The following is a 9,731-nucleotide window of genomic DNA, read 5'->3' as shown; positions in this document are numbered from 1 at the left end:
TGAAGAAACTTCAAAATACATAAACCATCATAATATTTTAACTTCAAATAAATTGAAATGGATTCTTTTTGTTTTAAAAACTACGTTGGACTTTATTTTGATTATATAGAAAAAATATTATATTAAAATCACTCTTAAACATATTCTCAGGCACCAAGACTCAACAATTAAAATTATCATATTTTCCTAGAGTTAATAGTCTCCGAGCATTCTCAAAAGAGTTATGTATGCTCCGACCAGTAATCAATAGTCCTCGTAACTCTTTTGAAAATGCTCATACTATTAACTTTAAGAAAATATGATGGTTTTAATTGTTGAGTCTTGATAGTTACTTATCAATAGTCTATTGATATCTAACAACTTAATAATATCTAATAATAACTCGTTCATGTTGGCCCCATGAGATTCTTATTAAAATCAATCCTACTTTTTTTCTTTTCTATATTTGAAGGATAGTAGAGATGTAAACATTGTTTTCTAGCTAGTAAGACGATTCTTCATTTGAATGATTAAATTTGAAAAGATAATACTCAATTAAAGAAAAAAATAATAATTATAGTCGATCATCGAAATTGACAAAAATCGAATTAAAAAAAAATTGCTCACACTTTTTTAACCATGTGGTAAAAACTGAGTGAGATTTTTACATAAAAAACCATCTTTAGGTCCTATATTTAAAAAATGTCTTTAAATTTGAACTTTTTTCAAGAAAGACTTTTAATATTATTTTTAGACAAATTTACCTTTATATATATATTTTTTCAAATAGAGAGAGAAAATACATTTATTTGTTGAGATTTTTTCGTTTGTTTGATTTAATTGGAGAGAAAAAACACATTTAATGATTTTTTTCTATTTTCATTGGTTTCACGTTTTTTTCCTTGGATTCATGGTTATTTAAAATATATCTTAAGAACATTTTGTTCGAAATTTGAAAATATTATAACCAATATATGAAATATACCATAGTATATAAATTCAATGTTTGACATAAACCACCATATAATGCATTTATTGTGGAGAGAGAAAATACATTTATTATTTTTTTTTTTCTATTTTTCGATTGTAGAGATAAAATGTATTTGATATATTTTTTTCATTTTCATTTTTATTTGGAGAGAGAAAATGACATTTAGTATGATTTTATTTTCCATTTTGTTTTTCATGTTTGTTTTATTATTCTGTGAAATATTCTATTATTTGTTCACTTGTATATGTAATATGTTTCATTGTTTATCTGTACATATCAATTTATTGGGTGTTTTCTTTTTATAGATCAATAGTTATTTTAATATACCTTATAACATTTTTACGGATTAATTATTATTTTAAAATATTTTAGAACATTTTGTTAGATATTTGAAAATATTCTAACCAATATATGAAATATACTACAGTTTATAAATTAGAGATCGACTCAATACTTGACATATACTACAAAAATTTTGGGCTTTAATTTCGGTTGAAAAAAAGTACTCTCAATGTATAATGTCGATTTTAAAAAAATGGATATTTAATGTCAGTTTTAAACCAACATTGAAGATGGGCTACAATGTTCGTTTAAAATCGACATTAAAGGCCTCTCATATATATATATATATATCTTATTTTTACTTTATTAAAAATCCATTTCAAGTTAAATGATCTTCTCTCTCCTTTCGCTTCTCTCTTACCAAACCCTCTCCTCTCTCAACTTGGTCGTGCACATCAATTCGTGGGTTGTTGTCACCGGTGTTGGTTAGATCTCCGTCGTCGTGGGCTTCTTCCGATGGTGGGTCATCGTCGTGGGTGTTCTCCGGTTGTTTTTCGGTTGGTTTTCGTCGGCATGTGGGTGTTCTCGAGGTGTTCCCGTGCATTGTTTCACCGGTTTTGCTTGGATCTCCGTCGTCATAGGCTTCTTCCAGTGGTGGGTCATCGTTGTGGGTGTTATCTAGTTGTTTTTTGTCGGCACATGGGTGTTCTTCACCGGCGCATGGGTTCTCCGTTGTTCTTCGCGTGTTCCGGTGGTTCTTCACGTGTTCTTTCAGGGTTTCTTTGCTGGCACGTGGCCCTTAAGTGGCATTGTTCTTCGATTGTTTTTCCGGTGGTTGTTCGTCATGGTTGTTCTTCCGGTGGATCAGCTCATCGTTCGTCCAGCTAGTTCCGATCGTAGAGGTGGGTCACTGACGTCGTGGTCAGCTCGTTGTTTGTCAAATCTTTCGTCTCAACTCTGTTCGCAAAGGTCTATGCTCACCGGCATTCCAATATTCGAGCTCCGATTTGGATCTCTTCAATTTTGTGGGTTGTTTAAGTTGTTTGCCTGGAAAGATAAAATTTTATTTTCATATGAATTTTCAATTTAGTAATTTAATGTTATTTCATTTTTTTATTTTTATTTTAATGATTAAGCTTATTGAAATTTTGAAATGTTGGAATTAAATTAGTTAAAGAATATATACTTGGTTAGTAGTCTTGAAATTTGTTGATTATTGATTGGTGTGGTTCAAGTGTTATTTCATTAATTTTATGTTTTGTTCCAATGATTAAGCTTCTTGAAATTTGTTGATGTTGGAATGAAATTAGTTGAAAAATATGTACTTGGTTGATATCTTGCTTGGTGTGGTTCAAGTATATATCAAAATCATTTTCTTTCAATTATATATAAACTAATTTGGTCTTACTTGGATGATTAAGTTTGATTGGTGTGGTTCAAATGTTATTTCACTAATTTTATGTTTTGTTCCAATGATTAAGCTTCTTGAAATTTGCTAATGTTTGAATGAAATTAGTTAAAAAAAAAAACATGTACTTGGTTGATAGTCTTGCTTGATATGGTTCAAATGTATATCAGAACCAATTTGTTAATGTTTTAGGTCTTATTGTTGATTATGGTTAAATTTACAAGCTTACGGTTACGTAATTTTTCCTTGTTATTGTTTGTCTTTTTTGTAGATTAAGTTGCATATTTTACAATCATGGATAAGTCATAGATAAAAATGAATAGAATGTCAGCTGAGTATGGTTTAGGGTCGAGATATTTATTAAAAATGATCTACAACATTCAAATATACCGAATGTCATGAGTTGTTCATATTTGAAGTGTGTGAATGCAAAGACTCTAAATGTGAACACAATAAGAGATCACTTATTTTTTAATGGTATAGATCAAAGTTATCAAACATGGATTTTTCACGGTGAATCATTACCGATTAAGAGAAACATTGAAAATGTGTCTACTAGTGAAAGAGACAAAGTTGATGAGGATGATGTTGATGTTGAGGACACAATTGGAATGTTTAAGGCTGCAATCCGATAATTTTGAAGAATTATTAGATGATGCGAAGAAATCATTGTACCCAAATTGTAAAACTTTTTCCAAAATATATACATTGTTAAAGTTATATAATTTGAAAGCTAAATTTGGATGGAGCGATAAGAGTTTCACTGAGTTGTTGGAATTAATTCATGACATATTACCTAGTCCTAATGAAATTTCAACTTCTACTTATGAATCAAAAAAGATGTTGGGTACTCTTGGAATAAAGTATGATAAGATTCATGCATGTAGCAACGATTGTTGCTTGTTTAAGAAAGAACTATCTAATGCAAATATATGCCCCGTTTGTGGTACGTTAAGATGGAAGCTTCATAAAAATTTAAAGAAAAGGGCTAAGAATATCCCAACAAAAGTCATATGGTATTTCTTCCAAATTCCAAGATTTGAAAGAATGTTTCGAAGTAAAGAAACAACAAGATTATTGACGTGACATGCTAAAAAAAAAAAAGAAATAGATGGTTTATTGAAACATCCCAAAGAGGTCCTATCGTGGAAAAAAAATAGACAATTTGTGGCAAGAGTTTGGGTCAGAACCTAGAAATCTTCGTCTTGTTCTTTCGACAGATGGGGTAAATCCACAGGGAGATCTTAGTAGTAGATATAGTTGTTGGCCAATGATGTTAGTGACGTACAATCTACCTTCATGGTTGTGCATGAAGCGAAAAAATTTTATATTGACTGCACTGATATTTGATCCTAAACAATCGAAAAATGACATAGATGTTTATTTAGCTCCGTTAGTAGATGATTTGAAAAACTTTGGAAAGATGGGGTAGAATGTTACAGTGCATATGAAGAACAACGTTTCATGCTTAAAGCTATTTTATTATGGACCATTAATGATTTTCCTACGTATGGTAACTTGTGTGGTTGTACGGTTAAAGGATATCATGCATGTCCAATTTGTGGAGAGAAAACTTCATCCACTTATTTACCAAAAGGGAAGAAGATAGCATATCTCGGGTATCACAAGTTTCTACCACGCCATCATCCATATAAGAAACAAAAGAAAGCTTTTAATGGCGCACAAGAATTAGAATTTGCTCCAGAACCATTAAGTGGAGAAGAAATTCTTGCAGAAACAAGTAAGTATCAATATTCGTTTGGTAAGAAAATTATAAAGGAAAAGAACAGTGGAGATAGCCCTTCAACTTATTGGAAGAAAAAATATATTCTTTTTTAGTTAGAATACTGGAAGTATCTTGACGTGCGATATTGTTTAGACGTGATACACATTAAAAGAATGTATGTACAAATCTTATTGGCACATTGCTTGATATTCCTGGTAAAACGAAGGATGGAATAAAAACTCGATTAGATTTAGTGGAACTGAACATTAGATCAGAGTTAGCCCCTCAAGTAGGAGAGAAAAAGGTCTTTTTTACCTCCCGCATGTTATACATTAACACGAGCTGAGAAATTGAGCTTTTGTAAGATACTATCAGAAATTAAAGTAATTCATCGAACATTCAAAGTTTAGTGTCGCTCACAAAATTGAAACTTTACGGACTTAAGTCGCATGACCATCACGTTCTTATGCAACAATTATTACCCATTGCCATTCGTGATATTTTACCCAAACATGTAAGACTTGCAATTACTCGCTTATGCTTCTTCTTTAATATTATATGTTGCAAGGCGATTGATTCATCTCAATTAAATGATATGCAAGAGGATATAGTTATCACTCTATTTCTCTTAGAGAAGTATTTTCACCATCTTTATTCACAATAATGGTACACCTTGTAATGTATCTCGTAAGAGAAGTTAAGTTGTGTGGACCTGTTTATTTGAGGTGGATGTATCCTTTTGAACGATACATGAAAATGTTGAAAACTTATGTATGAAATAGAAATCGACCAAGAGGATGTGTTGGAGACAATTATATTGTTGAATAGATTATAGAGTTTTATTCTGAATTTGTATCTAGTGTTAATTCTATTGGGCTAAACTCATCAACAAAGAAAGTGAACTCAAACATTGATAGAGCATTGTCAGCCGCTTCTTTTATCAGACCAAGTAAGGATGAGTCGGATCAAGCTCGTCTTTATGTCATTCAAAATGTAAATGATGTGCTTCCTTACGTCGAGTATGTAGATCTCCATCTTATTCTCGTTTTAGGTTACTTGATTATTCAATAATCTACTAACTTTGTCATTTATAATAGGCAACATATGGATATTTTGTTTAAGCTCAATTATGGTAAAAGTAAAAGTAGAAAGTGGCTTCAAGAAGAGCATAATTGTACATTCAGTCGGTGGTTGTCCACACGGGTAATCTCTAGAGGCCTACTATTTGATGTATAATTAAATGTTAACTATTAAACTATTATAAAATATATCGTAGGTTGCACTAGTTCTCGAAGTTCCCAAAAAGTCCATGTCGCCTTCTTTAAGATGGATAGCTAATGGACCTTGTCCAACTGTGGCAAAATATTCTGGTTACGTGGTCAATAGTTACTAATATCACACAAAGAATCACGATGATATTAGGAGGATTCAAAATAGTGGAGTTAGTATAACGACTACCACAATGCAAGTCTTTAGTGCTAAGGACAAAAGCCTCGTCATGTCAGATATGACCTTTTATGGTGTAATACAAGAAATATGGGAGCTTGACTATCATGAATTATCATTTATTTTATTCAAATGTAATTGGGTTGAGAATAGAACCGGAGTCAAAACAGACGAGTTTGGGTTTACTATTGTGGACCTCAATCGTATTTGACATAAACCAGACCTATTTATTTTAGCCCCTCAAGCAAAACAATCTTCTATGTAAAAGACCCCGCAAATTCGGGTTGGTCAATTATTTTAACATCTCCACAACAAACAATTGAAGATGATTTTTATGAAGATGAAATAGAAGATATGCTACAAGAGTGTGGTTATGGAGTTATGCAAAGAATGTCCAATGTTGATACATCCATTGAGATTGATGATACAACATCCACATACATTAGAAATGATTGTGAGGGTAGATGGGTTGATAAATAATATATTAAACATGGTATGTCATTTACTATGGTTATATGTATTTAAATATTAAGATCATATGTTTTTTGTGTGAGTAATGTGTGTGTGTGTGTGTGTGTGTGTTTTTAGGATGATAGAAATATGATCCCACAAAAAAATAGTAGAATAAGTACTCCACGTGGCCCAACTACTATGTCTGAGTTGGCACAAATAAGAACATCTGGGCAACGGTTGGCCATTTATTATAATGAACATGGACAACCGATTGGATATGGTGCAAAGAAGATGTAAAGTTATATAGGAGTTTGTGTTAGACAACAAATACCTATAACGTATAATTCTTGAAAAAAAGTTCCAAACCATTTAAAAGATAAACTTTTTTATTGTGTAGCGGTATATTTTCTAAAACTTTAATTCATGTGCATAGTAGTTTATTAGTTTATTGTTTACTACTTTTTTCATTGTGCAGATGTCGTTTGATGTGGATTCTAAGTCCAAACATGGTATACTCATGTCTGCATCTAAGAAGTTTTAGACTTTCAAGACCACATTGACTCAAAAGTTCATACTTCCATTTAAGGATGAACACTCAGCCTTGCAATTTCCTCCTGTAACAATATTCTCATATAGAGCAAGATCAGTGGACATCGTTTGTTGATGAATAATTGAATGAAGAATGGGATGTAAGTCATTCTAAATAAATGTCAATATTATCACTGTTTTGATAAGTAACTTCAACCAAATTTGTTGTACAGGAAATCAGTCGTCTTAAAAAAGAAAGACGTACGAAATGTGTATATAATCATCACATTTCTCGGAAGAGTTATGTGAATCTTGCTCAAGAATTAGTAAGTTTTTCGACTTAAATTAAATCTTTTATTATAATACGTTTATGCTAATTAAATATATATATTCATGTAGAACCTATCGAGTGATCCTTCTTATCGGGCGACTTTATGGAAAGAAGCACGAAAAGGAAAAAAATAGTGAATACTTTGACGAAGCCACTCGAGAATGTGCCAATCGAATTGTAAGTTTATATTGTGCAAAGTTTAAGATGGCATATATATAATGTCTGAAACTTGTGATGATATAGATATCGTGTGAAAATTGTAATATGTTTTACAAGATAAATTGGCCGAAGCCTATGAAGGTGAAGATGTTTTGACCAAAGCATTGGGTACAGAGGAACATTGGGATGTGTTAGAGGAATGGGTGATTTTGTTTCCCATTTCCAATATTTCAAATTAGCAAAATCAAAGTCCTCAATGAGCCAAGAAATTGAAAGAGGCTCTAATGAAAAAAAAATGTTCGACATGGTAAAGTGTCAAGAGAAAAAACTCACAGCAGACAATCTCATCAGTTTAAATCATCTGTTGGAAGTGTCGCACTAAGTGCATCTGAAGAAGAAGATACTGAGAATATGCCTAAAGAAGATTTGGAGGTAATTTATTTGTTGTGACTTTTAAATTCTAATCATATTGTGTTTAACCATGCATGTCATTAGTTATTTTAAATTTGTTAAGGGGACACCATGCCACTTGGCTATAGGAACTATAGATAATATTGTTGCAGTAGCCACAACATTTGATGATGATATGTCATGCTTAACTGTTAAAGTTCTGATTGACATTGTCATGGGAGAAGATTTGCCTATACCAATTCCTGTGAAGGGAAAAATAGAGTCCTTAAATCGAGCAATGGGCAACTTCGTAACATGGCCTTGTGAACTTGTAGTTATGGTTGACGAGAAAAAAGTATGCCTCTTTTTCAGTATATGAGTTTGGTTATTTATTATTTTCCATACTTTGAATTTTTGTAACTTTGGTTATGATAGGACCATTCAACAATTAAGAGTTTCGACCAGTCCTCTGAAGGATCTCTTACCGAAGAGTTTCATGAGCATGTTTGGATCGCTCCGATCTCACAGTGACCAAAATACAACAATATACATTCAAATGCACAAATATGCAAACAAATCTTAATTAACGGCATGCTATAAACAAGATATAACAAGGGAAAGAGTGCCATACCAGTTGAAGACAATCTTCAATCTTCGGAACTAAACGCAGCGGAACCCTCCACCCGATCAACCAACGCCGAGCAACAGCATCGACTACAGCAGCACGAACACGAACGCCGCGGGGATGACACCATCAGAAAAGAGCCCCGGGTATTCTCGGAGTGAGAACCTAAAGCGTGGTCTTTAGTGAATTTGGTAGAGGAAAGAGGAAGCACGGATCGTGTAGGCGATGAGCAAGTGGGAGGGAAAAGGCGCTATCGCATAGCACGATGCTTTTCGTTTAGGAGAAGCTACATGATCGTATAGGTTTTACTGAACGATCGTTTAGGAAATGGTATACGATCATTTAGACACATACTACGATCGTTTAGAGAAGTTATGCGATCGTGTAGGAACTAGTGTGCAAACGTTTAGACAGAGAGTGACTATCGTATAGACTCTCAAAATTCTTAAGCGATCATTTATGATTCACCAACGCACTCTCTCTAATTTCTCTTCGGACAGAAGATTGAATGGACGATTCAAAATGAAACAATTTCATTTTTATTTCATCGGTTACAATAACCGACGCTGCCCCATTAACCCACGTCCGAATGTGAAAAATTGACTTAATTATCATATAATTAACCAATTAATTAATAATAAATATAATCATATTATATTTTTATCCTATAGTTTGATATCACATATCTACTATAGTATTTTCTCCTCTACTTCATATAAATCATATTTATATCTAATTTTCTCCAAAATAATGTATCTCATACATTTAGCCAATTATATCATATATAATTAACCAATCCAATTATATCATATATAATCGAAATTTCTCTTGTCAATTTGAAAATTTCAAATGAACCTAAACACTGGTTCTCGACTTTATCCAAGCTACCCAGAGGACCTAATGGACTTGTGGCTCGAAGCTCCAATAGTCCGTGAATAACTGACTAAACTCTTTAGCCACGAGATCCACCATCCGTTAACTGTCAGGCATTCCACTAAAGACCAACAGCTAAACTCTTCTTACCACAGATATATTTCTGTGTCCATTGGATATAATCAAGCATGAGTACAATGACCCTTCACAGATGCTCGTAAGTACAGCTGGGCCAAATTACCGTTTTGCCCCTGTAGTTACATCTCACTTCTTAAGTACCACTGATTCCTCTAATGAACAATACAACATAGTCCAACTATGTGTGAACATCTCTCCGGCCTAGAGAAGATGTGTGGCGTCACATCGTTCAAGCCCTGGAATCAGCCTTTAAGGGATCTATCTCTCTACTTACCCCTGCCTCGAAGAAAAAGTGAATTTCATCTTGTGTAGTTGAGTTCCCAACTCCCAAATCAGACGAATCCCCAAAATGGTAGGTTTGAGTCGGTGACCTGGCCACTCGCACCCATACAAATCAAAGGA

Source organism: Benincasa hispida, chromosome 4 (assembly GCF_027475165.1).
Source record: "Benincasa hispida cultivar pf3 chromosome 4, pf3_genome.v1.1, whole genome shotgun sequence".
Taxonomy (NCBI): Eukaryota; Viridiplantae; Streptophyta; class Magnoliopsida; order Cucurbitales; family Cucurbitaceae; genus Benincasa; species Benincasa hispida.
The sequence above is the reverse complement of the archived record's forward strand: the minus strand, read 5'-3'. Positions refer to the sequence as shown.